This window comes from Protopterus annectens, chromosome 1.part0 (assembly GCF_019279795.1).
Source record: "Protopterus annectens isolate FY-2018-M chromosome 1.part0, PAN1.0, whole genome shotgun sequence".
NCBI lineage: Eukaryota > Metazoa > Chordata > Ceratodontiformes > Protopteridae > Protopterus > Protopterus annectens.
Window position 1 is genome coordinate 559,111,405 of NC_056725.1, and position 22,488 is coordinate 559,133,892.

General features: G+C 42.3%; 1 protein-coding gene across 3 annotated transcripts in view; it reads right to left on the reverse strand.

Annotated features, from left to right (window-relative positions):
* USH2A (usherin) overlaps positions 1-22,488 on the reverse strand; it is a 625,599-nt gene that overhangs the window by 368,181 nt on the left and 234,930 nt on the right. The window lies entirely within an intron of this gene.

Consider the following 22,488-nt stretch of genomic DNA (forward strand, 5'->3'; position numbering starts at 1 on the left):
ACAGAGAGAGATACCTGGTGTCAAAACAATGCCCTCAAGCAGAATGCCAAAGAATGCATAGTCATCCCCTTTGGATAAAACAAAGTGCACACAAATTACCACATAGGTGGTAATCCAGTATGTATGGAGAAAGTAATTATGGCCCTGGGGACCCAGAGGGATAGTAAACTCTCCTTTGATGATCACATGGCCAAAGTGTTTAGAAATTCATTCTATGTAGCCCACCTAATGTAACCCACTTTGTCTAGTCTGATGATGTCACCATCCTACAAATATACCTGTGGAAAGAAGAACTCACAGTAATGTATATAGCGCGTCGTATAAATGCGTACTCCTCTAGTATCATAAAGTAGTTAGGTAGGAGTTTGAATCCTGCACTTGACAACTGTGTGTGTGTGTGTGTTTGTGTGTGATCTCCTTTGAGAGGAGCAACCTTTTTGGAGACTACTAAAACACCTTAAAAGTGGTATACTTATCTTTGTCAAGTCTGATGATGTCACCATCCTATAAATATACCTGTGGAAAGGAAAGCTTCCAGTAATGTGTATAGCGCGTTGTGTTAATGCGTACTCCTCTAGTATCATAAAGTAGTTAGGTAGGGGTTTGAATACCGCACTTGACAATTGTGTGTGTGTGTGTTTGTGTGTGATCTCCTTCGAGAGGAGCAACCTTTTTGGAGAGTAGTAAAACACCTTAAAAGTGGTATACTTATCTTTGTCAAGTCTGATGATGTCACCATCCTACAAATATATCTGTGGAAAAGAGAACTAATAGTGTGTTGTGTTAATGCGTACTCCTCTAGTATCATAAAGTAGTTAGCTACGGGTTTGAATCCTGCACTTGACAACTGTGTGTGTGGGTGTGTGTGTGTGTGTGTGTTTGTGTGTGATCTCCTTGGAGAGGAGCAACCTTTTTGGAGAGTAGTAAAACACATTAAAAGTGGTATACTTATCTTTGTGGGAGTTGAGGAAGAATGAAAATAGACAACACAGATGGAACGTTATAGTAAGTAAATAACTTCTTTATCCGATATTGTCAATTTTCATTCTATTCTCAACATGCGGGACAGTCCAAAGCTACCTTAGATCCTGGGCAGGCACAAGGAAGGATGTTCCTAAGCACCACTGAACCAAATGATGCTCTTCCCCTTGAGACCTGATCCAATTTGTAATGTGTAATAAAGGTATGGGGAGTAGCCCAGGTTACTGCTGCACAAATAATGTCCATGGAGGCTCTAGACTGGAAGACGGCCAAGGTTGCCACTGCTTTAGCTGAATGTGTTTTAAAGGTCTTGACAAAGCAATCCCCAATTTGTTGTATATGAAAGAAATGCAATTTGTTAGCCATATAGCCAGTGTCACTTTGCTCACCAGTTTTCCCATTTTAGAAGTTGAGAAAGAGATGAATAGTTTTTCAGATTTCCTGAAATCTTTTGGCACACCCTTAAACTAATACTTTGTTGAAGCACCTTTTGATTTAACTGCAGCATTCAGTCTTCTTGGGTACACACCCGCTATCAATTAAAGAGAGACTGATTAACCCCAAATAAAGTTCAGCTGCCCTAGTAGGATTTTCCTGACATTTACTCAGTTGCCTGCAATACCAAAAGCTATGGTTCAAAGAGAGCTTACAAAGCATCAAAGGGATATTGCTGTTGAAAGTTATCAGTAAGGAGAAGGGTACAAAAAAATTTCCACAGCATTGGATATACCATGGAACACAGTGAAGACAGTCATCAAAAAGTGTAGAAAATATGGGACAACAGTGATGTTGCAAAGAACTGGACGTCCCTTCAAAATTTATGAAAAGACAAAAATTGGTCAGGGAAGCTGCCAAGAGACCTACAGTAACACTGAAAGAGCGGCAGGAATTTCTGACAAGTAAAGGTTGTGTACTACATGTGACCACAATCTCTCCTATTCCCCTTATGTCTGGACTATGGGGTAGGGTTGCAAAACGGAAGCCTTTTCTTGCAAAGAAAAACATCCAGGTCTGGCTAAAATTTACAAAACAATACATCAAATCTCCCAAAAGCATCTGGGAAAATGTGTTATGGTCTGATGAGACCAAGGATGAACTTTTTGGCTACAATTCCAAAAGGTACATTTGGCGCAAAAACAACACTTTGCATCACCAAAAGAACACCATCCCCACAGTGAAGCATGTTGGTGGCAGTATCATGCTTTGGGGTTGCTTTTCTTCAGCTGGAACTGGGGCTTTAGTCAAGGTGGAGAGAATTATGAACAGTTCCAAATACCAGTCACTTTTGGCCCAGGCATCTGCTAGAAAGCTGAAGATGAAGAGGAATTTCACCTTTCAACATGACAATGACCCCAAGCATACATCCAAATCAACAAAAGAATGGCTTCACCAGAAATAAAATTTAAAGTTTTGGAATGGCCCAGCCAGAGCCCAGTGTTAAATCCAATAGAAAATCTGTGGGGTGACCTAAAGAGGGCTATGCGCAAGAGATGCCCTCACAATCTGACAGATTTGGAGCTCTTTTGCAAGGAAGAGTGGGCAAATACTGCCAAGTCAAGATGTGTCATGCTGATAGACTCCTATCCAAGAAGACTGAATGCTGTAATTAAATCAAAAGGTGCTTCAACAAAGAATTAGTTTACGGGTGTGCACACACAACAAAGTATTAATTTAAAGGTGTGCACACTTATACAGCCAGTATATTGTATGTTTTATTTTATATATGTTTCACCAACAGGTTTGTTTTTCAATTGAATTGTACAGGTTATAAGTTACATTAAATGTGGGAAAAGTTTTGAAATGATTTATTGTCATCTAATTTTTTTACATCACAAAAACCTGGCATTTTAACAGGGGTGTGCAAACTTTTTATACCCACTGTATGTACACAACACACACACACACACACACATACATATATATATATATATATATATATATATATATATGTACACACACATACAATACACACATTTATAGGCTGTATGTATATGCATATATATATATATATATATATATATATATATATATGTATACACACACACACACACACACATACACATAAACAGATATGTATACACACACACACACACACACACACATATATATATATATATATATATATATATATATATATATATATACATACACACACACACACACACACACACACATATATATATATATATATATATATATATATATATTTTTATAAGTCTGCTGACTGTTGCTAGACTGATGGGTAGCCCCCAATGATACCAGGCTAGTCAGTCGGCATATTCTTCATCTACTTCATTTCTAAAAAAAAAAAAATCCTGAGCTGTACTGAGTAGGGTCTCCAAACCATCTTTTGTTGAGTTGGCATCATGTCCACCTTTTTCTCATTCACTGTTGACTAGAAATGGAATCACCACTGTCAGTTGTCCATCATCTCACAAATGAACAGGGTTGTAATGATACAGTTATCCATGAAAGGTTATATGTGACTCCCCTTCAACCTAACGGTCACAACTCCTGAAGGAAGGCACCTTGAAAATTACACTGTGTATGTTACCAGCCAATGTGTATGACTGCAAACTGCTAATGAAGATTCCGCACTAGAGATCTCAGGAACTTCCTCTAGGATATAAACACACTAACATACCAATATGTTGCCTTTAAAGCCCATGAGACTATGTAAGCACCCTTAGAAGAAAAAAGGCAGGCAAGGATAGTGATTATCTTAAACTCACAAAACAGACAATCCAAATAAAAATGGATGCACAGCAAGGCTAAAAATGTAAATATCACTTTAACATAAAAGGTATAATATGAAAAGGACAAGCAATTTCAATCTACATATGAAGCACCATATATTTGTCTCATATTATTTCCTTTTATATTAAAGTGATATGTATATTTTTAGCCTTGCTCTACGTCGTCCATTTAGATTTTGTTTTGCAGCTTTTTGGGGTTTGGACGTGAGGTATCTCCACCGGACAGTCAGATTTTTTTTTTTGGTTGATTATCTTAAACTCCTTCATCCTGAGGAATTTGCTGAGACCAGATAAATCTAGTACTGGTCTCCACCAGTACTGCTTTTTGGGTACAAAGAATAATTTACAATAAGTACTGTTTTCATCCAAGGATATTACTTTCTGTCTGTTTGTCTTGCTCCTTGACAATTTCAATAAAAGTGTCTTGGAAATAAGGGATTTGCACACTTTTGAACTTACTTTGTAAATATATTGATAAAAAATGTATTTGCAACTGTTTCCAAAATGCATCTCAACTGAAGATTATTTCAAACATATGACTGTCCAGGTGCTTAAACAACTGGAAATTGGGAAATTCTTCCTCTTTACTTTAAGAACCCTTAGAATAGAGAGAAGGACTTGAGAAAAAGAGGAAGAAGGAAAAGCATCTCGGCTGAACAGCTGCAGGAATGACACAGGAATCATTTGAAAACAACATCTTTGTTTAAAGAAAAGGGGATCTCAAAAGAATGTCTGCTCTTTGAGACATATGCCCAGTGAGGGTAGTGAAGTAATCTTGGCTATAAGTCTTGCCCTAACCAAATGAACCCCAAAGAATTTACAATGAGGAAACAAACTTTTCTTACAGATTGGAATATTTTTATTAATCCATCAACACAGACAGGAAAATAACCATTCAAATTGTTCTTAGTTCACCTCTTGGATTCCAAATCATGAATGTAACTGCTACTTCTGGTCCAAGCAGAACACCACTAGTTACCATGAGAGATGTAATCTTATAAAAAACATTGCCAAGATATTGGTATCCTTTAAGCAGCGTTCAACAGTTTTAACATTGTAACATTACTAGAAACCACTCAGAGTAGGGATAATAGTTGTAAAAACACTATGTAAATTAAAACTTATTTTATGTTATTTTACTTTACAAAGACATGCGTCTGGAGCATTTCTCCCTGGGCCTCCGCTGAAAATTGGCTCGTTCCAAGTCGGACTTTCCCAGTTAACAAATGTTAAATAAATAAAATAAAATAATAAAAAAATAAAATGAGTAGTGTCACAATACCATTCCTATGATTAAACAGGAGCATAATGAGATTTAAATTCTTCACAACCATCTTCTTCTTTCGGCTTTTCCCGGTTAGGGGTCACCACAGCGGAACTCCGGTCCGCTAATGATTGACAGTAGATTTTTACGTACTGGCTTGCCAGGCCTAATGCACAACCTTCAACGAAGGAACGTCCATTCACGCATGTCGCTACACAGAAGATGATCTAACTGAGAATCGAACGGGCAACATCTAACTGTGAGGCGACAACGCTACCACAGCACCACCACCGCAGTAAATAATGAAATGTTTTTGCATGGAACATTACAACCCTTAACCCAGCCCCATTATGTACAGGAATAAGGCAATTCAGACAACCTGTGCTAGATTATGGGCATGGTTACTGGAGGGACCATGTAAGGGAAAACGGAACTGAGTGGCCAATGTCATCATTCCCATTCTGGAGTAGGGAGGTAGCCTAGGCTTGTTTCAATAGCAGCAGTGACAGCATGGTGAGCACCATGCTCCAAGATTTGTTACTGCTTGGACAGCAGATTGTGGATGAGCAGAACTGCACATGTACCTCCTGAAGCCAGCCATGGAGAAGCTCTCAAGGCTGCCACAGGGTAGTCAGGTGCTACAGCATATTCCCCGGCAACATTAGGACACTGCACCAGCTTCTTCTTATTCCTCCTCATTGGACAGGATGTGGACTGGGGAGAGCCCAAGGGTTGCCAATGTGGGTCAGGTAGACCTGGTGAATGAGGGGAGGGGCCAGTGGCAGCTGACAATCAACTGCAGGGAGCTAAAAAAGTTAAATAACTTTAGTTTATCAGAAGAACCGAATAGGAATTAAATTGATTTTGTACTCTCCTTACTCGAAGTTGAATCAATTTGGTCTAGGTTAAGAGAAAGAGACACAGACCATTATTTAAAATCTTGTGATACATTAAAACATGCCTCCAAGTCTTTAAAACCAGTAGGGATAATGGTTGTAAAAACACTATGTAAATTAAAACTTCAACATTCTCGTAGAGGATGCGCCATAAAAAAGAACCTCTCTGATTGAAACATACCAGCTGACTATCTGCTTCTGCTCTTATTTTGGCTAACGAGATGTGCACACACTAATACAGCTCAGTCATCAACCTCAAGTAAATATTTAAAACATTGGAGGTTCACAGTTATCTGGAACAACGTGTATATTTGACTCATCAAACTTAAATCACTGCCTTCTGAAACATTTACTGATGTTTTAATGTAAAATGGATACTTCGTGAGTGAAGACAGTGTTGTAAAATCAATCATGGCCTCAAGTTTAATTAAAACAAAACATGCATCTGAAAGTTCAACACAAACTCAGAATGCTTAATTTCAGTAGGGTCATCTTCATTTGCTCCAAAGAAAACATCCCTGTCACCTATAGTCCTTTCATACAAGCATCAAAAATACTCACAACATACTATCTTGTAAGCTTCTAAAATCAAACAAGCACTGCTACAACACCCTTGTAGACTTCAGTCTCCAATGGGAGCCAAAGAGTACAATATTACACTGAATTACATGCACATTTCAGCATACTATCCCCATTAGTAGAAACCATTTGGTTATTAATGAACATGTTTCCTGTCTCCACCATATCCTCATTCTGTCTCCTTTATTAAGTGAACACAGCACACTACCTACCTTTTAAAAATATAACCACAGTCCCCTGCCAATTTAGTAACTTCCATTCCTTTTAACACAATTCTGTCTTACAACTATTGTAAGAACTGATTAGAGTAGATTAGTGACCCGCGGTGGTGGTGCTGCGGTAGCGTTGTCGACTCACAGTAGGACGCGGTCTGATTTGATTCTCAGCTAGAGCGTCTTCTGCGTGGAGACATGCGTGAATGGGCGTAACTTCGTTGAAGGTTGTGCGTCAGGCCTGGCAAGCCGGTACATAAAAATCAACTGCCAATCATTAGCGGACCGGAGTTCTGCTGTGGCGACACCTAACCGGGAAAAGCCGAAAGACACAAACAAACAAACAAAGTCACCAATAACCAGATGAAGAGACTGTGGCACTGCCATTCAGTATTTACTAAAGATTTGACTTACTTTGAAAGATAAGCATTTTCCAGAGAAAGAAAATTAATTAAAGTAGTTCCTATCCCTGATAAACATCTCTACAAAAGTAGTACACAAAAGGAAACAATTTGGTTCACTTGCAAATTTTGCAGCAATACTGCTTCTTCAAAATCTCAGAAAAAAATAATAAAACTCATAAATAATGGTGAAAATTAAGTCATTAAACCTAGGATATAATCTTTGAAAATAAACCATTAACTTCTAGGAAAACACCTTAAATCTCACATGTGCAACCCAAACTCATGCCAGTTGCAATCCCCAAGGTCTGATATCACTTTAACAGCACAGCCATAAAAGTTTGAGAAAAACACTCACTTTGCCAGTAACACAGCAAAAATACATTCCTCTCAATTCCATCAATTCACTCACCATAGTCTGTAGAAAGACAATCACTGTATTAACACTAGATGGGAGAATGCAAATATACTGCACATGTGAACATGATTCAAGTTTAATGCCGAAACGTCTGTGCTGCTGAAAGGTCTCTGATCTGAAATGCAGGAAAATACGAACTTATGAACCTATTCCCATGACAGCTCTCCTAATAAACAAATGACTAAGAAATAATAAGCTCCACAGATATCTGGGCTCAGATGGTCTGAACTCTTAACTTTCTGTATATGCACACTACCTTGGAGATTCAGTAAGAGCCCCAGAGCTTGCATTAAGGGCTGTAGCCCTATTTCCCAATCCATTATTTTGTGACTCAGAGACAATATGGTACTAAACACACCAAAAAGGGGGAAAAAGCTCATTGCTATCGTCAACACTGCTCCTATTTTCCACTCGCCTCAAGAGCATGAAACTCACTAAAAATTTACAAGGTGAGAAGGCAAACTGCAAATTCAAAAGCCAAATTAAACTATTAATTCAAAAGCCAAATTAAACTATTTTTAAAATTATTTTTGAGAATTTGCATGCCTTTGACCCCTGCCCTTATGATTTTCTGAGGTACTCTAGCCTCTTCACTTCTGATACCGTTACAGCTCATGATCTTGCAGCCAATAACCCTTGCTTAGTGTACCACTGAATCAACAGAAGGGGGCATACATCAAGGACCTACTCATCTTTTTTCCTCCTTAATATACAGTCGCATACAATGGCATCAAGGTGACCATGCAAGCTTATGTGTGTACCCACCTAACAATATGCCTGCTTTCACATCTTCTTGGACAGACTTCAAGAGTACAGACAAACTTTCCAGCCTTTGATAGGCCTTTCCTGTGCACAGAGGTGGGGAGGAAAAGTCACCCTGCCTCTTTCCTGGTTTTCTAAACCCATTTCCAAACCCGTGCCAACAGCAGCATGGCGAGGCATTCTACCTCTGCACCAATGGGCCAACATAAAACCAAATGGAAAAAGAAGTTATGTACTCACCATAACATTCCATGTTTGTAGTCCATCACGCCCTTCATTCTTACACATGGGTTCGGAGCCGATCCTCGGCTCCAACTTGGCCTATTTACAAGCTCAAAGTCTTCTAGTTGGCTCGTGGCTAGGTAGGTATCCCATGGTGCACCAGTACAATCCTCAGATCTTGTTTGCTGCTACCTAAAGAGAAATAACAAAAAAATGCAGAAAGCACCCAATAATAAAAGGTCTCCACTTAATAATAACAATTTTACTGTCTCCAGATCCTTCCAGGATGGGGGTAGGAGGGTGGATTCGTAAGAATGAAGGGCGAGATGGACTACAAACATGGAACATTATGGTGAGTACATAACTTCTTTATGTTCTGTAGTCCTATCTCACCTTCATTCTTACACATGGGACAGTGTCCCTAGCGCTTATTCTTGGGTGGCTCAAGGAAAAATACTCCTGAGTACCGTGGAACCAAAGGATGCTCTACCCCTGGAGGTCAAATCCAATTTGTAATGAGTAATACACATTTGTGAAGGGTAGCCCAAGTTGCTGCTGCACAGACATTATCAAGTGGGACCTTGGTTTGAAAGGCTGCAGACGTAGACTGAGATCTTGTTGAATGAGCTTTAATTTTGAAAGGTAAAGGCTTACCATTAGAAGAGTAAATGTAAGCTATACAGCTAGAGATCCAATTAAAGAGGGTCACTTTGGAAACTGGGAGACCTAATCTGGAGTTGGAAAAGGAAATAAATAATTGGTCTGACTTCCTGAATTCCTTAGTCCAGTGCAAATAAAAATGTAATTGTCTATGAACATCCAACTGATGAAACCTGTATTCTGCTGCGTTGGAATGATTAGAGAAGAACACCGGAAGCTCTATGGATTGGTTCAAAGTGTTATGGGAACAGACCTTGGGAACAAAGGATGGATTAGTACGAAGAGATACTCTGTCTTTGTGAAATATCAGATACGGAGGTTTGACGGATAGTGCTTGTAACTCAGAAACCCTTCTAGCAGATGTGATTGCCACCAGAAACAAGGTCTTCCAAGACAGAAATGTCAAAGGAGACGAATGGGCTGGCTCAAAAGGTGGAGACATTAATTTGGATAGAACAAAATTCAAGTCCATGAAGCAACCAGTTCCTGAAGGGGAGGTCTTAACAAAGTGGCACCTTTAAGGAAGGTCTTGCACAGCCTGTGTGACATCAGATTAGAATCTTGTTGACACAGATGAAAATTAGAAATCACTGCCAATTGAACCCGGACTGTGGCCGCCACGGATCCCTGGTGGAAAAGTTCAGACAAGAATTCCAATACCACTGGAATAGATGCAGTATAAGGGTCAACATTCCTTTCCTCAGCCCAGATAGAGAACCTCCTCCATTTGCTGGTGTATAATTTCCTAGTGGAGGGTTTATGAGAAGATGTAAAGATATGGGTCACGGAGGGTGAGAAATTGTGAAGCCTGACTAGGGATGGAACTGGAGCAGCCAAGCTGTCAAACTGAGGGTGTGTAGGCTGGGGTGAAGAGAGCCTGACATGTGTGTCAAGAGATCTGGCACTGGGTCCAGAGTCTATGGATCGTCTAATAGGTGAGGCCCAAGAAAGGGGAACCAAACTTGTTGAGGCCAGTAAGGAGCAATGAGGATCAGTTTGCTTCCCAGCAGTTTCGCTTTCTGAATCACCTTGGATATGAGAGGAAAGGGCGGGAAAGCATAAAGGAGACCCAGAGGCCAATCATGAACAAGTGTGTCTCTCTGTGACTCCCTCGGAAGGGGGATGAGGGAGAAATAGCTGCTGCATTTGGCATTGATCGGGCTAGCAAAGAGATCGCAGCAAGGCTGTCCCCATCTACAGAAAATCTGCTCTGCTATTTCCTGCTTCAGAGACCACTCGTGAGGCATTAAAATTGCCTGGCTGAGTTTGTCGGCTATCACGTTGGTTGTCCCAGGGATGTGCATCACCACCAGAAAGCACTGGGAAGATATCACTGATTTCCAAACCCAAATGGCCTCTCGACAGAGTGGGTATTATCTGGTTCCACCTTGTTTGTTGGGATACCATACTACCGACATGTTGTCTGATTGTATTGCAATCATCCCAAGAGGAAGAAGGTTGTGAAGTGCTTGCAATGCCAGGAGCACCACCCTCATATCTCTAGAACACTGATATGCAGGTAAGCCTCATGATCATGCCATGTGCCTTGGACAGTCCTGCCTAGATAATGCCCCCCCACTATCTGTGAGGCATCCGTGGCCACAGTGACAACGGGTTGACGAGGGAGGAATGGAGTGCCGGTAGTTAACTGATTGGGTTGAATCCACCAATTGAGGTCCTCCTTGCAAGAATCTGTTAACAGAATGTGGTGAGTTAAGGGCAGTTGTTGGAAGGAACACTGGATACAAAGAAATGCGACCCCTGACTGGATCCAGAGAAGCACAGTTATGCCCCACATCAGGAGCGCTGGTAGGGCTGGCCCCGAAACGAATCATGGCCTCCATGGTTTTGCGGTCCGCCCCTGCCTCTAGGGTGGCATCTACCATTTCCTCATCCTCCTCTGCCTCTGAAGAAGTCGTCACCTTGTGCATCCTGGAAAAACCTCTGTGATTTCTTGAACCACATTTTAACACCTCTCTGACCCTTGGGATACGGTCTACAGGGGATGGTAAAGCGTACTCCCATGGCAGAGAGTGTTTTTCCTTCTTGCTCGCACCGGGTGAGTGTGTCCTTAACCTTGGGTCCAAACAATGAAGAAATGTCAAAGAGGGCGTTGGTAAAGGCAGACTTGAATGGCTCCGCAAAATTACACAAGCACATCCAGGAGTGCCTCCTTAGGGAAACTCCTGAACCCGCTGCTCTGCTCGCTTCATCGGCTGCATAACAGATCAGCCTCATGGACAAGTTGACAATAGAATTCAAGGTGAACAACTGAGCAGACACCTTCTCAGGGACTCCCTCAGTGGATATACCTTGTAGAGTCTCTCCTAACTCCTTAAGGAGATCTCTCTGAAGCCTTGTAAAGTGTGTTAGTGATCTAAGAGTAAATGCCGCTGATGAAAAGATATGCTTCCCATATCTGTCCATCGTTCCGAGACTCTATTCGGCGGATGGACAGAAGAAGAAGTCTCCGCTAGCTCCTTCTTGGTGGCCGCCGCCACCACCATGGCATCTATGGGAACACCCTTTGACAAAAATTCCTTCTCCTTGGGAGCTGACAGAAATTTATTTGGTCTCCTGGGTACTGGCTCCACGGCATCAGACGTATTCCACACCTTCCCACTAACAAGCTCTAACAGTTCGTCGAAGGGTGGAAACAACTAAGAGGCTGAAGGTTGAGACCCGAAAGCCTTCAGGTACACCGACTCCTCATCAGAAGGGGTGACAGTGGGTCAGCCGCACCTCTGCTTAAGGGTCTTCAAGATGTCTACAAAGGAGACATCATCAGAGGATGATTTGGGGGACCCTTCTGACTCCTCAAGGTCGGTGTCGGAGGTAAGAGACTCTTCCTGGGAGTCTACATGCTTCCTCTTGCATGTCCTCTTCTGTGGGGGCTCCTCGGAAGGATATTCCAGGGAGGTCTCGGAAGAATGGGGTCAGCCGGGGGCTCCTGAGGCTGCGGGTCTCTGCTGTCCAGAGAGGGAGTAGGTGCTGAGACTGAAGTAGGTGCCCGAGGGGGAAGAGTGTCGGTACCCCTGGTAGGAGTTGATGATCGGGACAGTACACTACTCATCATCTTGAATGCCGACCTTTCTGGCTCCAAAGACCTCCCCGGCTACGAGGCCGGCTCCGAGATAGATGTAGGGACCGAGCTCACCCTAGCCAACGCACCGACAGGACGGCTCGGAACCGAAGAGGTCCGGTTCCAGGCATCCCTGTCGGGGCCGACTGGTGAGCTACGGCTCCTAGACACCACGGATGGCACCGAAGGTGTCGGAGCAAAACTCGGCTCCGAAACAACCTCAAAGGGAGCTGGAACCGAGGGTTCCACCAGTGATACCGAGCACCCCGGCTCCGAAAGTCCAGCATGGCTCGGAAGAGGAATCACAGAAGGGATAATGGACTCAAGTGGCCCCAGAACTGACTGGGTCAGAGCCAACAACATTTTAGGCAAGGCAGATGACTTCAGGAGTCTCAGCACTACCCTCTCCACATCTTCTTCCGATAAGCTTCTGGAAGATAGTGTGGGAGATCATGATCTCTGTAGTATGGGGGACATTAATGTAGGGGAGACCAGTAAAGGATCCATAGACCGGCTCTGACATCTGCTATCAGTGGTTGGCTCCGAACTGCCTGGTGCCGACACTGTAGCCATAGTGGTAGTACCCTCGATCAGCTCCGAACTCAGTGGAGCCGAGGAGGAAACAGATTTGTCAGTTTTAGAAATTTTAAGAGGTGGTTCCAATGCACCAGCCGGCACTGGGGAATGCCTCTTAAAAGGTTTAGTTTTTTCCTTTTTAGATCCATGCAATTTAGAAGAGGAGGAAGAGCTAGCCAGATCTTCCTCAAAGGAGGGCTTAAGGAGATCTTTTAAAATAAGTTTATTCTTTCTCTCCTGCAATACCCTGGCACTAAATGAGTGACAAAATAGACATGTTTCCTGTAAATGGATGGCCCCAAGACAGTATATACACAGTTACTGTGGCCATCCGTTATAGAGATCGTCTGTGAATATTTCACACACTTTTTAAAGCCAGAGGGCTTATGATCCTTGACCTCCTTAGGCATCTCACAGAAGATTAAACCAATCAGACACACAGAGAGGAGAAAAGGAGAGTGGGAGGACTAGGTCCTCTAACTTAAATGGGCCTAGCCCTTAAAGTACTAGCAGATACACAACCACGAGGACTAGGTCCTCTAACTTAAACGGGCCTAGCCCTGGTTAGAAAAAGAAGGGAGAAAACCTAGGTCCTCTAACTAAAACGGACCTAGAAGAGGAAAGGGGTTAGAAAGACAACTTTAAACACTCGTGCACATACACCGGAAAAAAATGTCTAACAAGTCAGAGATAGAGAACGAAGGTCAGAAACACCATTCTAACTGCAAATACAACTATGTGGAGAACTCCACAAGCAAAAGCTAAGAACAAAGCACACAGAGAAAGCTTATCTAAATAATGCAAAGTACTGCACACACACAGTCAAACTACATGCAAAAGCGCCTACAACCACTAATAATCAACAATATCTAAACTATGAGAAATATATATATATATATATATATATATATATATATATATATATATATAGAGAGAGAGAGAGAGAGCAAAGCCCAAAGATAAACTAACTGGCACACAGGATACCAATGGGAACGATAAGGCCGACGGCCAACTGTTCTCAGAAACTTAACACACAGGGAATTACCCACTCAACTATCTAACTACAGAAACGACACTAGCAAAAGCTATCTAAATATGAAAAACAGTAGAAATTAGCCAAAAAATAAGCAAAATGTGTTAGACCTAGCCACGGCCAAGAAGACGCACATCCAAACTCGTCGACATGGCAAACAAGATCTGAGGACTGTACTGGTGCACCATGGGTTACCTACCTAGCCACGAGCCAACTAGAAGACTGTCAGCTTGTAAATAGGCAAAGTGGGAGCCGAGGATTGGCTCTGAACCCATGTGTAAGAATGAAGGCGAGGTAGGACTACAGAACATTAATTATTTTACTATACCACCAGTACCAAAAAAAGAAATACTGGTAAATTTTACCTTACTTCTTATCCTTAACTACTCCTTACCTTTAATCAACAAATCTTCCACAAACATTCTTAAACTTTAAATACGCCTAATAGAGTTTGCTGCACTATGTGTACATCTTCTGAACATGAACATCACTGCGTATTGTCCAACCTCTGAGCATTAAAATCAGAGCAGAGGTCTTTAAACTCACAACAAAAGGTATAAAAAAGGAGTACTTTCTTGTTCTTCAGAAACATGAACTGTAATGAGTTACAGAAAAGGAAGAAATTCTGATAACATGGGACCACTGAATACCAAAGTCAAGAAAGCAAAAACAAGAAGGCAATTCTGTGTACAATGAGAACAGCAGCCTTGGCAAAGACTGAAGCAAGACTAATTTTATGAAATTTAGCTAACCAGCACTGGAAAAGCCAATTCTATATGTCTCAACACAAAAAGCACCATGATATGACCAGTAGATAGTTTATTACAGATTTTTCCTCTAGTGCCCCAGCTTCACACAGCCTTCAAGAAGTGAAATGCAATTATAGAAACCTCCTTTTTATACACCAGCAGCTTCTTCACTAATCATACAATTAAACAATGAATTAATCTATTAAACACTAATACATACAAATCCATTCCATTCCTTAAAGAAAAAAAACATCAAATTATACATTTCCAACAATAATCTGTGTTTAGACCTTGAGGTACTAGAGTACCATATTTTAAAATAAATGTTATTTCTTTGCACAACAATTTTCTAGTATTACTCTTACTAGTACCCCCTTGTACTTGTTCTAAAATAGTTGCTGTGTTTTGTGTTGTGACATAATTTTATGAAATTTAATCTTCCCTGACTTAGGAATGAGGTCTATTCCTCTCAAAGTATTAGAAACCCTAAACATATGGAGAAATTAAAAAAACAAACAAAAAAACGGGAACTGCTACTCAAAGATAGAGGGCACTGATGTGGACTAGTATTATGTCTGATATGCCACAAGAACCTACTGCAATCTGTAAACCTGAAATGAAGTTGCCCACGGAGGTATACAATGCACATCCCAGTTTCTTGAACTGGGCAGAGGAGCGACAAAGTACACCTCTGTGTACTATGGGCTCTTGTGTTTGAGCTGAAGGGAAGTAGAGTGTAGCATGACAATGATACACAACACAGCAGTGACAGGCAGCTTAGTAACATATATGAAACCTCACCAAACAGCTACAAAACCTAGTCAAGTATTATATACCTGCCTAAAGCATCTTTAATTGCGGTGATGTGCTCTGTCATCATGCATGTCTAGGAGACAGTCATAGAAAAGTTTCATTCCTCAGACACTAAGGTGGAGTAGGGGTCATTCCCATAAAGTACAGTTTTGTACCTACCATAAATGTAGATGTTCGAGTGTTCACACAGGTGCAGTCATTACACTTGGGTTATCCTGCCGTCAGGTGGTCCCGCAGTCGGCCCAAATTCCAAAGTCTTGGTCCGGCGTCGGTTGCTGTCGCTTCTTCCCTGATGTCAGTGCACCAGGGGTATATAAGATGCATCCGACGCCATTTTCTTCAGTTTTTCTTGCCCCAGATGTCAGGTGCCCCCAAGTAGGTAGGCAATACATATTGCTAATCAAAAATATACAATAAAAACAATACCTTCAGTTATCAGCAAATACACTCCAAAGGTTGTATAGGATAGAAAGGTATAGATAAGCCCAGCTAGTTCAGAGGGGATGGAGGGAAGGTAACCTGGACTGCAGCAGTGTGAACACTCGAACATCTACATTTACGGTAGGTACAAATCTGTACTATGTTCATCGTGTTACACTGCTGCAGTCATTACACTTGGGTAGAATCCCAAAACTGAGGTTGGGTGGCTGGTCTATAAAGAGTTAGGATTGGCTATAAGGCCCTGCAGAACTGCAGTGGCATATCCTGCTCTGGGTTTAGAGTAAAGAGGCAGGTGGTAATGCTTGGTAAAGGTGTGCACTGAACTCCAAGTTGCCGCCTCCAAAATTTCCTTGGTAGGTACTCCTCTGAGAAAGGCTGTTGAAGTGGCTGTTGCCCTGGTGGAATGTGGCCTAATGTTATTTGGGACTGATTTTCCATGCTGTGTGTAGCAGTACTGAATACAGTGTCCTATCCATTTGGATATAGTCTGCTTTGAGATAGCCTTGCCCTGTGATCCTGCAGCATATGCTACAAACAGTTGCTCAGTTTTCCTGAAAGCCTTTGTTTTGTCCAAGTAGAAGCATAGCTGCCTGTGTATGTCCAAAGAATGCAGAAGTTTCTCCCCTTTATTCTGGGGGTTTGGATAAAAAGTTGGCAAATGGATGGTTTGGTTAAGAGCCACACTAGATACCACCTTTGGCATAAAGGTAGGGTTTGTTCTTAAAGATACCCTGTCCTGATGAAAAAGTATAAAAGGTTCCACTGCCATTAATGCCTGTAGCTCTGAGACTCTTCGTGCTGAAGTTACTGCCAGGAGCAGAGCTGTTTTCCATGATAAAAATTTTAGATCGGCTGTATTGGCTGGCTCAAAAGGTGGTAGAGTCAGTTTTGCCAAAATGAAATTGAGGTCCCAAGTTGGTGTTGGTGCTCTCCGGGGCAGTCTTATGTTTTTAGCCCCTCTGAGGTACTGCTTTAGCAAGGGATGAGAGAATAAAGGAGGATCCGTGTTGTAATGTGCTGAAATGGCAGAGGCGTGGATCTTAATTGATGAGAAGGATAGGCGTCTGTCCAGCATCTCAGTTAAGTATTGTAAAATCTGAGGAATGTTTGGAACAAGAGGGTCAAGGCTTTGAGCCTGGTTCCAGGCGCATAATCTCTTCCATTTTTCTGAGTAAACTTTCCTGGTGCAAGGCCTCCTGGCCTCCAGAATGACATCCATAACAGCTTTAGAGAGAGGTGTTGTCTGTTTGACTAATGTATATGCCATGTTGCCAGGTTTAGGGTTTTGAGCTGACCATGCAGGATCTGATTGTTTTGTTGAGTCAGAAGGTGTGGAATTTGAGGCAACATCCATGGTGGGCCTGAGCCAAGTTCCTTAAGATAGGGTACCAGTGCTGGCGTGGACAGTCTGGAGCAATCAGGATCATCTGTGTTTTTTCTTGTCTGGCTTTTAGGAGTGCCTTTGAAATGAGAGGCAGTGGCGGGAAGGCATAAACTTTTAGGTTTTTCCAGCTGAACAGAAGAGCATCCACTTTCCATGCTTGTTTGTGATAAGTCCTTATGCAGAATTTTTGTAGTTGGCAATTCAGTGGGGATGCAAAAAGATCTATGTCTGGGCATCCCCACTTTTGCATTACCATGCTGAAGATTTGTGGATTCAATTTCCATTCGTGAGGGTCCATGATATTTCTGCTTAGATCGTCTGCCAGAGTATTTTTCTTTCCTGGCAGGAATTGTGCTTGTAGGTGAACTTGATACGTTAGAGCTGTGTTCCACAAGGTCATGGCTTGCCTGCATAGGGGATAAGAATGCGTGCCCCCTTGCTTGTTTATGTACCACATTACTGTGGTGTTGTCTGTCTTTAGTAGTAATTGTCCTGGATGTAGAAGGTCCTTGAAGGCTGTTAGGGCATTTTGAACAGCCAACATCTCTTTTTGGTTGATGTGAAGATGCATCTGGTCTGTGGTCCAGTTGCCCTGAATGCATTTTAATGCCATGTGTGCTCCCCAGGCGTAATCCAAAGCATCTGTTGTTAGAGGTTGCCTGGCTGTGGGTTGGGTGAAAGGCTGACCCTTGTTTAGGTGACATGCCTGTGCCCACCATCGAAACTCCTGTTGTAGGCAGGGAATCATTGGTATTACTGCTTCTAAACTGTGAGAGTGTTGAGTCCAAACACTTTTCAGGTACCATTGTAATTTCCTCATATGCAGTCTGGCATATGGTACTAGTAGTATGCAGGATGCCATGAATCCCAGGGCCTGCAGAATTTTTCTTGCAGGGAGATGGGACTTTCTTGCCAGCAACTGAAAATATTGAGTTAGTTGAACTTGTTTGTCTGGCGTGAGGTAAGCCATCTGGGCCGTTGTATTTAAGCTGGCACCCAGGAATATAATCTGTTGCGAGGGCACTAGTTTTGACTTCTTTTCGTTTACTGTGTACCCTAGAGAAATTAGCAACCTTTTTACAAACGCCAGATGCTGTAGAAGAATGTCCTTTGTCTCTGCTTGAATGAGGCAGCCGTCCAGATATGGATATATTTGAATTCCTTTTTGTCTGCAAAATGCAATTACTGGTGCCAGGCACTTTGTGAAGACCCTGGGCGCAGTAGATAAGCCAAAGGGCAGTGCAGAGAATTGGTAGTGCATTGTACCAGCTTTGAATCTGAGGTATCTTCTGCAATTTTGTCTGATAGGGACATGCAGGTATGCCTCTTTGAGGTCCAGAGTAACCCAGCAAGGTTAGAAGCTGCTGTAATGTCAACATTTTGAATTTCGGAATATCCAGGTAAGTATTCAGAATTGAAAGGTCTAGTATGGGCCTCCAGGCCTTGTCCTTTCTGGGGACCAGGAAGAGACTTGAGTAAAATCCTTGTCCTTGTTCCTGTTGTGGTACTTTTTGAATAGCTCTCATATTCATGAGGGCTGAAATTTGTTTCTGTGCCTCTGCCCATTGCTTTTGTGGCAGGTCTGGCTTTCCTTTTAGCCATGGTAAAGTATTAAAGTGGAATCTGTAACACAGTATTCAGGACCCATTTGTCTTGGGTGATTGCTTACCAGTTTTGAGAAAAAGGTTCTAGTTTTCCCCCTAAGGGGGCTTCCAAAAGGGATGTGCTTGGCGTACGAAGGGGAAAGTCATTGTGACTATTTCCTGTAAGGTTGAGACTTGTCCTCACCACCTTTTGGGGTTGAGGTGCCCCACTGTCATTGTCTGTTTGAGCCTTGGGGTTGAGATCTGCCTCTTTGGCATCTGTATCTGCCTCTCTGTGGCCTGTCTGACACTGGAAAGGACCAATTCTTTGTTGGCCAATTTCTGCTACACCGAAGTGGCTGTACCTGTAAGAAATCCTTGAATGTTTGCATAGATTTAGCTTTATCCTCCATTTTCTTTAACACCTCTTCTGCCTTAACACCAAACAAAATATCATGCTGTAAAGGAGCATCCAATAATTTTGCCTTAACATGATCAGGTAAACTCTGTTCTTTTAACCAAGCATGCCTTCGAATTACAGAACCTGTAACTGCGGCTCTACAAGAGGCCACTAAAGAATCAAAACCACATTGCAGAGTATGTTTTCCCACCTGTTCAACTGCATGCAATAAATCCTGCATTTCTTTACAATCAGGAGATTCTGTGCTTGCAAGCATTTTCTGTTTTAACTGAGCCATTAAATATTGTTAGTACTTAAGCATGTGAAACTGGCAATTTAAAGCTCTTACTGCTAAAGTTGCAGAAGTGTATACTTTCTTCCACCATCTATCCAAAGCTCTGGAATCTCTGTCAGAGGGTACTGGATTTTTTGCAATGGAAGCCTTAACCCCTTTTGGACCCTGGGAAATAGTTTCTGGATCAGCAGAAGGGTTTTTGTAAAGAAACTTGTGAGAGTCGGAGACTCTATAATACCTATCTGGCTTGGCTGCAGCAGGGGGCAAAGAGTCAGGAGATAAACTGGATTCAGAGAACACATCATCCACAATATCTAGCACAGGCGGAATAGCCAAGGGCCTGTGTTGAGGCAATAAGAGAAAATCCCTGAGCCTTTTTTTGGATTCTGAGTAATCCTGGCTTTCCCAATGGAAATGCTCCCTCATGGTATGTAAAGTTTCCCCAAACGAATAATCCTCAGGAGAAGAGACTGAAGGGATAGATTCTTCAGCATCAGAGTCCTCATAGGGGGGTAGAGAGTATCCCTGGTCTGAAGAGGAATCAGAGGAAATGGAAACCTGATCAGAGGAGTCATAGTCTGTCTCAGGAGGGGGATGGGAACCCCTGATTAGAGTAATGAGGTCTTCGGCCATTTTAAGCATCTGTTTCTTGGGCATGGAGGACTGTCCAGGAGAATGCTGTACTTGTTTCTTTGTCTTTAATGGTACCTTTGTCTTGGCTGTTGTTTTAATGGTGAGTTGTGAAGGTCTGAAAACACCCTCAGAAGCCGATGCCTGCTCAGTGGCTCCGGACCTATCTGAGGGATTAGTTTCCGTAGGCCCAATACCTTGAGTTTCCAGAGGCCTAGATGTGTCCACGTGGGAGTCGGTAGAGGGTATCAGGGGCTGCGAAAGCACCTTACTGAGAACAGGTGACTGGCCTAGAAGAGGTTTTGTCGTCGGTTTTGGACCTCGGATGCCTGTCTTTATCCTTGCCTTTGCGTTTTTTCGGTATTGAGGTCGTCGGCTGATCCGACGGCATCGTGTAATTGAACCTTCGGCCAAAGTAGTGAAAAGCAAAATCAAAACGTCTTTTTATAGTGCGTTTGTTAAATCTAACACAAAACCGACAACTAGTGACGTGATCAGGGCCTAAGCATGGAATACAGTAAGAGTGGAAGTCCTTATGAGGTATTTGCTTCACACAAGAAATACAATTATTAACTTTTTCTGACATCGGTCTGAGGCAAGAAAAAAGTTTCCCCAATGTGCTACTTAGCTTTATTGAAGACTTCGGATCTGAAATTCGACTTTGAAAATCTCAGGAGTTGGCCGACCGGCACTTGCGAACTGCTTCTGCTTCGGGCACCGCGTGGCAAGAAAGACTGAAGAAAATGGTGTCGGATGCATCTTATATACCCCTGGCGCACTGACGTCAGGGAAGAAGCAACAGCAACCCACGCCGGACCAAGACTTTGGAATTCGGGCTGACTGCGGGACCGCCTGACGGCAGGATAACCCAAGTGTAATGACTGCAGCAGTGTAACACGATGAACATCTGGATCTGTGTGAGCACCCACTGGCTGGATCTCACAGCATCACTATGTAGGGTGATGGGTGTGTGAACAAGTCTACTTGTGACAACAGGTTCTGCTGCCAGTAGGGATTTTGCTACTATGCAATAGAGATGCTAGGGTGTTCTTTTTAATTATGGCAGTGTTAACATGTTGCTCAGGTCAGTACACATAGCAATATATCAACAGGAAAAGGAGATCACTGCACTGACAAATGCTACATGATGGTAATGTACCAGGGTACTGACCCACTGGTTACCCCACTGGGACTAGACAGTACTCTGATGGCACTGGGATTATGAACTGCATATGACCAGGTAGGGGTGGTTTGCTTATATACTCCTTGCATGGAGTAGAATGCCTATACCATGGGGCAAGACCATGTACCAAGTCTTGCCTCACTGTGTACACTGTTTATGAATACTAATGGCTTTGGTATGCAGGCATACTGCATACCAGCTCTGCTCCATTGTGCATCAGTGTTTATGAACAGAGGCCAAAAGCCACACAGACTTGCACACTGTTATCAAAGGCAGAAGCACTGCATACATCCTGACTCTACACTAAATACAGGATCATTACAATACTGGTGAGATATTTACAGTACACTCCTAAAGAATTAAAATTTTAACCAGCTTATTGGCTTAAAACAGAAAGCCGACAAATGTATTTACTGTGTCAGGACACAATATTAAACTGAAAAATAACTATAGTCTCCTGAAAACTGTGTGGCTACAAATCAAGCCAAAAAAATTCATAACATTAGCATACAACACCATCCTGAAAAGAGAGAGAGACTTCATTCAAATGCTCTATCAGTAAAGCACTCATAAATACTTTTTGCAAATACATAAGCAGACATGGGGACACAGCAGTGCAATAGTCAGCACTGCTCTTTCACAGCACTTCATCTTCCAGTTAAGTTTGTGGCTGGGGTGCCTTCTGAGCAGAGGCTGTTTGTCCTCCCTGTGTTTGTGAAGGTTTCAGGAAGAGTCTTTCATTTCTATCCGTATACCAAATACATGCCTTTCCAAAGGGTACATTGGAAATTCTCTTAACTGCCTTTAAGTGGACGTGTGTGAGCATGTGTATATGTACCCTGTAATGGGCTACCATCATGTCCAGAACTCATTCTCTGCTTTATGCCTGCTGCTTGCTGCACAAGCTCTACTTTTCTTGCAATCCTGAAATAGATAAAACAAGTCCACAAAAATGAATCTATGAATAAAAAACTCTAGCACTCATTTATTGAACAGTAAAATGCAAAGAATATTTATTTCTCTTAAGCTCTGCTAGATAGCTGAAGAATACAATTCAAGGGTGGACAAAGCCCTTTGCATTTGAGTGCAATACAACCAACCAGTAAAGATGATCAGCAAAGGCCAGCACTTTTGGAAGAGTTACATATGCAAATGATACAGGCAATAG